The 10,683-nt window shown below is 41.7% G+C and overlaps 1 long non-coding RNA gene across 1 annotated transcript; it reads right to left on the reverse strand.

Moving 5' to 3' along the window:
- Positions 1-818: 818 nt before the first annotated feature.
- Positions 819-9,954, reverse strand: LOC122935850. Its single transcript, XR_006388835.1, has 3 exons — positions 9,837-9,954; positions 2,991-3,431; positions 819-859 (listed from the first exon to the last, which is right to left on the reverse strand). It is a non-coding gene; the product is annotated as an uncharacterized LOC122935850 (long non-coding RNA).
- Between the last annotated feature and the right edge of the window lie 729 nt (positions 9,955-10,683).

Consider the following 10,683-nt stretch of genomic DNA (forward strand, 5'->3'; position numbering starts at 1 on the left):
GATTTCAATAAAGCCTTCTTATTTCCACTTATCTCTTGTTGCACGTCTGGTTCATGGTTCCATGACACCTCCCCTACGTTTAATCCAATCAGGTAACGAATTGATCAATTTCACCTTCATACAGCCAAAGTAAAAAAGTCATGATAATTTCCTAGAAACAAGGTACATATGTGACGCATTTATAATTCTTAGAATTTAGATATCTAACCACCATGTTTGTCAACCTTCGTTCTGTTCAAATATTTCGCGGAATCATCCTTGTTTATTTTGTACCAACATTTATCTGATAAAACGTCCTTCACTTATCTAAACCAAAGGTGAACGTCAATATGCAAGATGCTTATATAACCCGTATCGCAGTACGTGTAAAATATGTGTATAATGCACTTGTTAGATATATGCGTAAAAGGTATATATGCGTATTTATGTTTCTGCAGCTATGATGTCATGCATTCAGCAATTCTCTCTCCAGGTACCTTCATCATAAATGTGGCATTCTTTTGCAAAGCATGCATATCTCTTTCTAGCCATGCGGTTTTGAGCTTCAGACAGCCACTTCCTGCTAGCTTGTGTTACTATTGTTGTAACTTATTAAGTCAACTATTACTTGTTGACTTATTGTTATAAGAATATAAAATATTTCCTTTAAAGAAGAACTCTGTATACATTAATACAAGCATATAAGGCTGAATTAATACATGTATATGAATGTGTGTGGATACAGACATAATTTCCTTACAATCCCCTCTTTGATCATATGGAATTCCCATTCCATATGATCACTCCTTATACCACACACCACTTCTCGGTATCTTTCTCAGAGCACTTCTCTTTTTAAGGGTGACATATTCACCTGAATCTTCTGGTGGTTTCTTACGCTTTATCAATTGAGAGGTCTTTCCTATTCCCCATATTGTGAACTTTATTAGACAATATACAAGGAGTAGGAATACCAAAGTCATCAAAATAACAACGCCTGCCTTTCTGAAGAAGTTGAAAATTCCAGAAAAGATACCTCCTGTCCAGTCTCCTATCAAGTCAAAAGGGTTCCATGACCCTGGCATATTGTGTAATGCCCCTTGTAATCTCTCCCTTTCCTCTTGATGACTGTTGATTATATCATAGTAATCTGGTACCTCAATGTCCTTTGTGTCTTTGGTGAAGTTGGAGAAATAAATGCAACAGATTTGTTTGTTTTCTGTTTGATCACACAGTCCAGTGGCTGCCATCATCAGTCTCTCCTGTCTCTGCCTAATCACTTCCTGTTCCATCCTTATTTTTCTCATTTCTTCATTTATCATCCCCAGGTCTTTTGTGGTGATATTAACCCATCCCTCGACTAATTCCTGGAAGGCATCTAATCTTACTAGGGCCATTGCAGTTCCCGACGGGCCTAAGACGCTCATGTAAAACTTCTCCCATGTGCTCGTCAGTGCCCTCTTTTTCCTGTGTGTGTTATGGAAAATGAGCACCCCATGGGCTGGTCCCATCCGTACTTCTTTTCCTGATTGCGCACTCATGTATGGGAAGAGTTGGACCATAGTGCACCAACCTTTTGAACTAGGATCTTTAGGAAAAGGGATTGTAGTATGGCACCATAATCCACAACACACTACCCAGCCCTTTGGTAGACGAGGTGCTGGAACATCACTGAAGGTATTTTGCCCACTTCTTAGCCCCATTAAACACATCCATTGAACTATGTTAATAGGGTCAGTACTTCCATACTTAATGTCCGTTTTGTTTACTTGTTTCAACCAAGAAGTTAATGGGCCTTGATTGACCCGGGGCTTATAAGATGGACATTCTGTAAGATTGTACTGAAACATTCTTTGTATTCTTTCATCAGCATCGGCAATGGCGACTGTATTGAGCCCTTTTATGTCCACTGTTTGATTTGTAATATAGCTTTCTATGTCCAACAGTGTGAAGTTAACGTCTGTGTTTGCACAGAATCTAGCATTAGCAAAATATTTAATATCCCTAGAATAATGACCATTTAAAAAACAAAAGTTTGGAGACTCAGAATACCCTTGTATCAAGAATGGTTTGTTAGTTGTTGTGATTTGCACTGTCTCTAGATCTGTTAGGTTGATAAGGGAAGGAAGGCGCATAGGTTTTGCTAGCATTGGATAAATGTGCTCCCCTGAATGCATGTGGGAACAAACCCAACAGTCTCCTTTTCCTTCTGACTGTTGTTGACCAAATTCATGCATTAGCAGGAAATGATGTGGCACCTTACTTGGGTCTGGCCAGTTTAATGGTTCTACCTTATCATTTGGGAAAGATGGTGTGTCTATTATATTTTCTCTGAAGGTTGTCTCAGAGAGGAGACTTTTCTTCTGAGTTCCTTGTCTTTATAATTCCTGTATTTTCCTCCTAGTGGCTCTGTCAGTTGGATTGGGTGATAGACATAGGGAGGTATTCTTTGGGGACGCCCTGATAATTACGATTATAGCGTCTATTTTACATACCCCTTCCTTCTTCTGCTCATGCCAACCTATAATTCTATTCAACATTGATTGTGACAATTTATTTCCTCCTCTAGCACAACAGGCGATTTTCTCTTTTTTGTAATTGGACCTATTAAATATAGATGCAGATCTTTTTGTTCTCTCATGTAAGGTTTCATTCACTTGTATCGGTGTGTGTGTCATAAATGCTTTCATGGTTATCACTACTATACTATAGAGAATTGCGAGGATACATATAATTGCCAAACAGTACAACAGGGATGATGGACACTTAGTGATCCCGATCCTGCGACTTGTTTTTGTTTCAGTGTCTATATCAACAGTATGAGTTTCTTTTTCCTCTATTTCTTCAGAAAAAGATGTTGTGGAACAAGGAGACTGGGGTGGTCTGGGGAGTTTTCTTTTAGGGGGTTTTTCCTTGACAACCCTGCTCCTGTCATCCCATGTCAGTACCCTCCGGAAGTAGAAAGGATTTATCCATTGTCTCCCACCATCTGACAGTTTCATTCTCTGAACCATCTGCTTACTAAACGGTTCAGGAAAGTTTTGATCTTTCAAGTCCTCAGTCTCTAGTTCATTGGTATACTCCCTGAACATAAATTCTTCCTCATACAAGTCCTGCATAGTCTTTGGATCCTCTGGACAAAGTGGTTTAGGATAGCCTCTTAGCCATCGCTCATATCTATTTTGCAGGCTTGGGGGTATGATCAAAGTCATTTCCTTTGAAGGCATCTTGTCCAAAAGACTCATGTTTGTCCGGGAATTCCTTGAGGACTCCTTCTGGTGTCTTCTTGAGCCGGCTGGCGTGTATCCACTGTGGACTCTGGTCAGTAAGGACAGCCGTTCGAGCAACTCTTAGAACCTCAAATGGACCTTGGTATATTGGACCAGTCTTGTGGCGGGCAGCCAGTTGTTTCACCAGAACTTTGTCTCCGGGCAAGAATGGATGAGTTGGGTCTGTGGAAAGAGGAGGAAAGGTGACAGCAACCTTATCATAATTTTCTGAGAGTATACCTACCAAGTGTTTCACGTACTGCTCCTGCAAGGCAAAAATGTTACTGTCAATATCCGGTTCCTCACGGGTATTAGGGGGTCTACCGAATAACACTTCATAAGGTGACAACCCTGTCTGTTTGTTTGGTGTTGTTCTTATTTGGTAGAGAATGGCGGGTAGAAATTTCAGCCAATCTTTCGATGTTCCTGAAGTAGCCTTTTTTAACCTATCCTTAATGGTTCGGTTCATTCTTTCCACGACTCCTGCGCTTTGTGGGTGATAGGCTATATTGAGCTTCCACTGGAAACCCAAAATCTTCGTCAGTTCTTGTATTAGTTTGGACTGGAAAGCAGGTCCCTGATCTGAATGAATTACCCGAGGAAGTCCATATAGTGAAATCTATTGATTTATCAATGCCCTAGCTGTCACACCAGCTGTTTCTCCTGAAGTAGGTATGGCTACACACCATCCGAAGAACCTACAGACTATTACAAGGAGATATCTTATATTCCCGGGTTGCTTTGGCATGTGTGTGTAATCCATCTGCAAATCTTGCAGAGGGCCTGTAGGGGGTGGTAGATTCCCATGTCTTCCGTGTGCTTTTCCTTGAACATTATTCTGTGCACAAGTCATGCATGAGTCGACTAGATCGTCTATCAATCTCTGCAATTGGTGTGTACAGAACAGTGACTTGTAATGTTCTGATATGTATTGTTTTCCCAAATGTCCAGGACCATGAAGATAGGATATTAGGAGCGGTGCTGATGCAGTAGGAACCCCCAATATCCGATCTTTTGTCCACATACCTGTACCTGTCATCTGTAGTCCCTGAGATTTCCAGTACTTGATGTCCTCACTGGTAGACTGCTTCTGAAGTTGATATACTACTGACACCCAGTTTTCACTTTCAAAATCTGTCATGAATAATAACTTGCTTTCCCTTCTCGTGTCTCTCTTGGCTGCCATTTTTGCTGCTCTGTCTGCTAGGTTGTTTCCCATAGCTTGATAATCTCCTTTTGCAGAATGTCCTTTCACTTTTATCACACTTATAGCTTCTGGCAACTGAATTGCATGTAGCAAGTGATCTATGTATTTCTGATTCGCTATCTGCTTCCCGTCTGCTGAGATATATCCCCTATTTTTCCATATTAATGCATAATCATGCACTGTTCCAAATGCATAGCTACTGTCAGTATAAATATTCACTTTGTGTCCTGCGAATATTTCACAGGCTCTTGTGAGCGCTACCAGCTCAGCTTGTTGTGCCGAAGTTGTGACAATTGGTTCAGCTTCTATCACTTGATTTGGGAGCATGACCACTGTGTAACCTGTTTGATATGTCCTGTCATCTGGTCTTGTGCATGATCCATCCACAAAAACATCTATACTGTCAGTCTGTGGTGTGTCCTTTAAATCTTTCCTAGGTGTTGTGCATGACAAGATCACTTAATCACATCTGTGTTCAGGTATTGGGTCTACTTGTTCGTCAGAACCTTCACGCTTAAGTCTCAAAAGTGTATGGAAAAATCTTATCACTGGTGAGGTGTCTGGACATGTCTTTATCACCAGGTTTGCCGTACTGAGTAATATGGTCTCATATCCGGACAGTCTCTGAGCTGTCATGTGTTGTGTGGTCATGTTTTGAAGGAGGGACAAGACTGTATGAGTGGTGAAAAGTTCCATTGCATTTCCATGGACTATCTTAGTTGCATCCTTTACTGACATTGCCGCGGCTGCTAATGCTTGGAGACAGTGAGGCATTCCAAGAACTACAGGAGGTAATTTTCTCGATAGGTATGAAACTGGCCTGTTTCTTCCCCCATGTTTCTGTGTCAAAACCGCTGCATAGGTTTCTCCTGATACTACACAGTATAATTGGAATGGCTTTCCATAATCTGCCAGGGCCAAGGCTGGGGCTTGGGTCAGGGACCGAATCAATCTCTCAAAGGCTTCTACTCTGTCCTCTGTCCACTCCACTACCTTTGGTGCTTCTGTGAGTGTAGTTTTTCTTAGGATTGAATCCCAGTGGGAGCAATCAGGGATCCACTGCCTACAATACACTATTGACCCTAGAAAGGACAGCATTGTAGCTTTGTCCCCTGGCCTGCTTAGGGAGGTCACTGCCTTGACTCTAGCGGGTGAGATCTTTCTCTCTCCTGCCTCTATTATGCACCCCAGATACTCTACCTGGGTACTTGCATATTGGATTTTCTTCTTCGAGGCCAGGTGTCCTTTGCTTGCCAAGTGGTCTAATAAACTCCGTGAATCTATTTCGCAGGCTTCTAACTCCGAATTGGAGAGTAAAAGGTCGTCTGTGTACTGTATTAAGGTGGATCCCCTCTTTGGTTCCCAATCTTCCAATGTAGCCTTTAATACAATAGAAAAGGCTGCTGGACTATCCCCAAAACCTTGTGGAAGACGGGTCCAAGTCACCTGACCATCATCAGCCCACTGAAAAGCAAAAAGACTTTGTGCATCCCAAGCCGCTGGTATGGAAAAGAACGCATTACTGAGGTCAACTACAGTGTAGTATTTGGATCCCGCAGGAATGGCCCCAAACACAGCTGTAAGATCTGCCACCAAGGGGGGAAGTGGGATAATTGCCTTGTTTACCTTCCTCAGATCCTGTACCAGTCTCCATGTGCCATTAGCCTTCTTTACAGGATTTATCGGGGTATTCCAGGGACTGACAATTTTCCTAAGAATTCCCATCTGCAAGTATTTCTCAATTTGTGGCCTTATACCCTCTAACTTTTCCTCACTCGATGGGTATTGTTTTTGAAAGGTTGGCATAACCCCCTCCTTCAAACAGGGCCGGTAGGGCTCACAGTTAATCGTTCCTACTGAGTCTTTACATTTTGCCCAAATTGGATGATTTTCCAGGGACATTGGTATGCTTAAAAAGAACCCATTCATGTCACGTCTCTTTGGGTTTGTCAGGTCGCATTTCATTGAGGTTGCTGTCAGTCTTCCCTTTTTGTCAAAGACTAATGAAATCTGTAATGCTGCCATTAGATCCCTTCCTAATAGGCAAACGGGGCATTCTAGTAGGACTGCGAAAGACATGTGCGTCACTAGGTCCCCCGTAAGAGTACAAACCGGGAGCAGTGCTGTCACCTTATGTATCACTGTCGTCCCATTTATACCCATAGAACTTCCTTCGGTGCATTTGTCATTAATGAAGTCTATTTTGTTTACGCTTGAAGTCGTTGCTCCGGTGTCAAGCAATAAATTAACTTTAATACCATCAATTTGCAGTATCACTTGTGGTAAAACTTGCCAATCAGTTGGAACAAAATGCATAATGAAGGACGGGACTCGTTCTGGGCACCCCTAATAGTGATTATTCCCCCGTGGGGACGGGTGTTCATGCTCAGACCACCTCCGTAAATCTGATTGCAGATTAGGTTGTCTACTCCCCCCATCCTGTGCTGGCCAGTGTATGTTAATAAGATCTCCCTGGGGTTGTCTTCTTGTCATATCTTGCTGTCTTTCCTGTTGTCTGGGTCCCCCTCGGTAGTCTGAGGCGCCTCTCCCTCTGTATCCTCTCCTATCTTCATCTCTCACCTTTGGACATTCCCGCCTCCAGTGACCTAGACTCCCACAAATGAAACAGCCCTGTTTCTGATTTCTTTCTACTCTTCCCGGGTAATTTGCCTGGCCCCTACTTCTCGGACCTCTTCTATTATCCCTTCCCCGGGAGAAACCTGACATCATCATGTAATTGCTTTCCCCACCTGACAATATAGACTCCTGTTGTATGTCCTGCTGCATTAACAATGGGAATACTCCTCCCTTTTGATTGAAAACACCAGAGGCTGAGCGTTTTGCTATGTCTTCCATAAATTCTGTCACCGATTGAGTAAGCCATTCGTTATTCACTAATTTTATTAGCTGTGTTGTCTTAGGGTCCCCATTATTCATACATGTAGTCTTGAACAATTCAGGTGCATTCATCCCTGTACTACTGTAGAGATCCAACAGTCTCTTACAGAAACTATAAAAATCCTCTTTCGGCTCTTGTTTTGTATTTAGCATTGTGTGTAAGCCTGAATCCCCTTTGTATCTTTTCATCCATTCTACTCCTATCTTATCCCAAAACTTTTTCCAAACATTGGGGCCAACTCCCTCTCCTGCATCCCTCACTTCTTTTTCTGATGCCTTCTTTATCTCTTCTGGATTGATTTGGGAGCCAGTGTCTGGGTCTATGGCTGAGAGTATTATCTGAATATCCTCCATTGTTAATTGGCTCCCTGCAGTATACTTCTGCAGAAACATAGCTGCTGCTCTAGGGTCCTTTTTTGGATTGGGACACATATCCTTCAGTTCTTTCATTAATCCTAAAGGAAGAGGGATATGGACTTCAGTGTCACCTACAGTGATCATGGGGAGCCGTAGTTGTGTGCCTTTCTTATCCCCTTCCTCAGGTGTTAGAGCGAGTTTGGAAAATTCATCTGTCAGGGGTTGCATCACTCCAGGTACTCTAGGGGTGGAGGTTGCCAGGGGCCTTCCATGTTCTAAACTGCCTGCCTCTATCTGTGTTTCAATTCTTGTTCTCCTACCGTATTCTTCCTGAGCTCTGGTTTCCCAGTCCTTCTTCACCCTCCAGTACTCCTGTCTTAGTTTTTCTATCTCGGTCAGCAGCTGGTCTTTTTTGTTAGTCACAGCTCTGGATTTCCCACACTCTCCTCCCAAAATGTTCTTCAATTGCTCCATCTGTTCCTCACTAGGAAGGTCAATATTATCTGGGTTCTCGTGATCATATATAACAGGAAAGACATTCTGAAGGGGAAGTTGTTTAATATAGGCTATGTCTGTCTTTAGTTTATCCCTCAGTTGGGTCAGCTCCTGTACATAAATGTTCATACTTTTTCTATATAAATTTCTCCTTTCCTGAGCCTCTTTGACTTGTGGAGCCACATCTTTTTGTTCCATAAGTGCTGCTGCCACTATAACTGCAGTACTCACAAGGGAATCTCTATCCCCCAAATCCGGATACCGGTTCTCTTTTGGTTCTCACCAGAAAATAATAATAATTCTTGTGCGGTTGCTTGTTTTGGACAGGGGACCTTATCATAAGGGTCTTGTAGCATGTCCTCCGTAGAGACAGCTGGGAGTGTTGCCTTTTCTGGTTCTAATACCGTCACGTCATATGCCGGTGGTTTTTCTGGTAAGGAGGGCAGAATTTCTGACCATGGAACTTCTTCCTTTTTACTCATTGTCCCCCTATCCTGTTTTAAGTATATGTGATGGGTTGGTGGAAATCTCTTTCTATACTCTTTTAATGCTTTCTCCCATTTCTTAAAACATGTTTTCATATAATTTTCATCCCAGGCACCGGCTGGATAATTATATTTTGGGTGAAGCCCCACCATTTTTTTAATCTCCTCCCAGTCCCCTTCATTGCGAGGACCTACATCGCTGATCTGCGTAATACACAATTGCTGACTGCGGCCACAGATATTTACCCAAAATGGATCAGTTACACTAATCCCACAGGTGCCTGATACAAAATGTAACGGTGTGGGTCTGGTCTCTGGCTCACCATCCAGATCCTTTCCCACGCTGTTACCCATAATGTTTAATGCAATTGACAATAAACTCTATATATATATTTGAGCAGCAAACAGTGAGGTGGAAATAGCAGCGTAGAAATAGCAGCAATTTAATAGCAGCAATTAATTGTGTTAGTACTGTTATGTTGAGGATCAATTAAGCCAGCACAATCAGATTTTCCACCAGTACAATATTCTTATAACACGTGTAAAACATCTAATATGGGCAACACCATTTATGGATTTAATAGACTGCAGTAATCAATGTCACCTTCCAAGTTTTAACTGTACAGTTATGTTCTTTAAACAATTCACTCCACAGACAATCCTAGTGAGTTAGAAACCAACATCTGCATTGAGATGTATGCGTTTCCCTCACTGTTTTTCCCTTATATATATTCCAGGTACCTTGTTTCCTTGTTTCACATAAATCCAGAGTTATCCTTTAACTCATTCACATATATCCGGAGTTATCCTGTAACTCAATAAACCGTCAAATGAGACTAATTCCCACTTGAAAAATCCCTGCCAACGTCCGAAGAGACTAGTTCTACATTCGGAAAATTCCCTGCCAACAATATGATGTATGTTCCTGGAACAGCATCCCCTGCCAACCACTGTGCCTATAGGAGACGCCGCTCCTATCAGGATACGCAGAACACTGAGTGCTGCCTCATGTCTGTCCCACAGTCATATGAACACTAAACTAACCTGCCATCAACTAACCTGCCTTCCAGTATACATCAGATATCCACCGTATCCAGGAGAGAAACATTCCAACCAACATAAATAGTGGCAGAAATTATTACTCACCTGGATAGTCAGTGAACCATCCTCTGCTACCAATTGAAAGGGCCCCTGGTTTGTCTGTGTGTGAATCACCGGCCGGACAACCACTGAAGACCAATACACGTTGATAGGTTTAAAATGGCTGCTCCTTTATTTTGACATCGTAGACAATTTATAGATGCAAACCGCAAATTAACATAGACCTCCCCTAATAGACCTCCCCTACGTTTAATCCAATCAGGTAACGAATTGATCAATTTCACCTTTATACAGCCAAAGTAAAAAAGTCATGATAATTTCCTAGAAACAAGGTACATATGTGACGCATTTATAATTCTTAGAATTTAGATATCTAACCACCATGTTTGTCAACCTTCGTTCTGTTCAAATATTTCGCGGAATCATCCTTGTTTATTTTGTACCAACATTTATCTGATAAAACGTCCTTCACTTATCTAAACCAAAGGTGAACGTCAATATCTAAGATGCTTATATAACCCGTATTGCAGTACGTGTAAAATATGTGTATAATGCACATGTTAGATATATGCGTAAAAGGTATATATGCGTATATATGTTTCTGCAGCTATGATGTCATGCATTCAGCAATTCTCTCTCCAGGTACCTTCATCATAAATGTGGCATTCTTTTGCAAAGCATGCATATCTCTTTCTAGCCATGCGGTTTTGAGCTTCAGACAGCCACTTCCTGCTAGCTTGTGTTACTAGACTTATTGTTATAAGAATATAAAATATTTTCTTTAAAGAAGAACTCTGTATACATTAATACAAGCATATAAGGCTGAATTAATACATGTATATGAATGTGTGTGGATGCAGACATAATTTCCTTACAGTTGGGGCTAAAGTTT

The sequence above is a fragment of the Bufo gargarizans genome, chromosome 4, assembly GCF_014858855.1.
Source record: "Bufo gargarizans isolate SCDJY-AF-19 chromosome 4, ASM1485885v1, whole genome shotgun sequence".
Taxonomy (NCBI): Eukaryota; Metazoa; Chordata; class Amphibia; order Anura; family Bufonidae; genus Bufo; species Bufo gargarizans.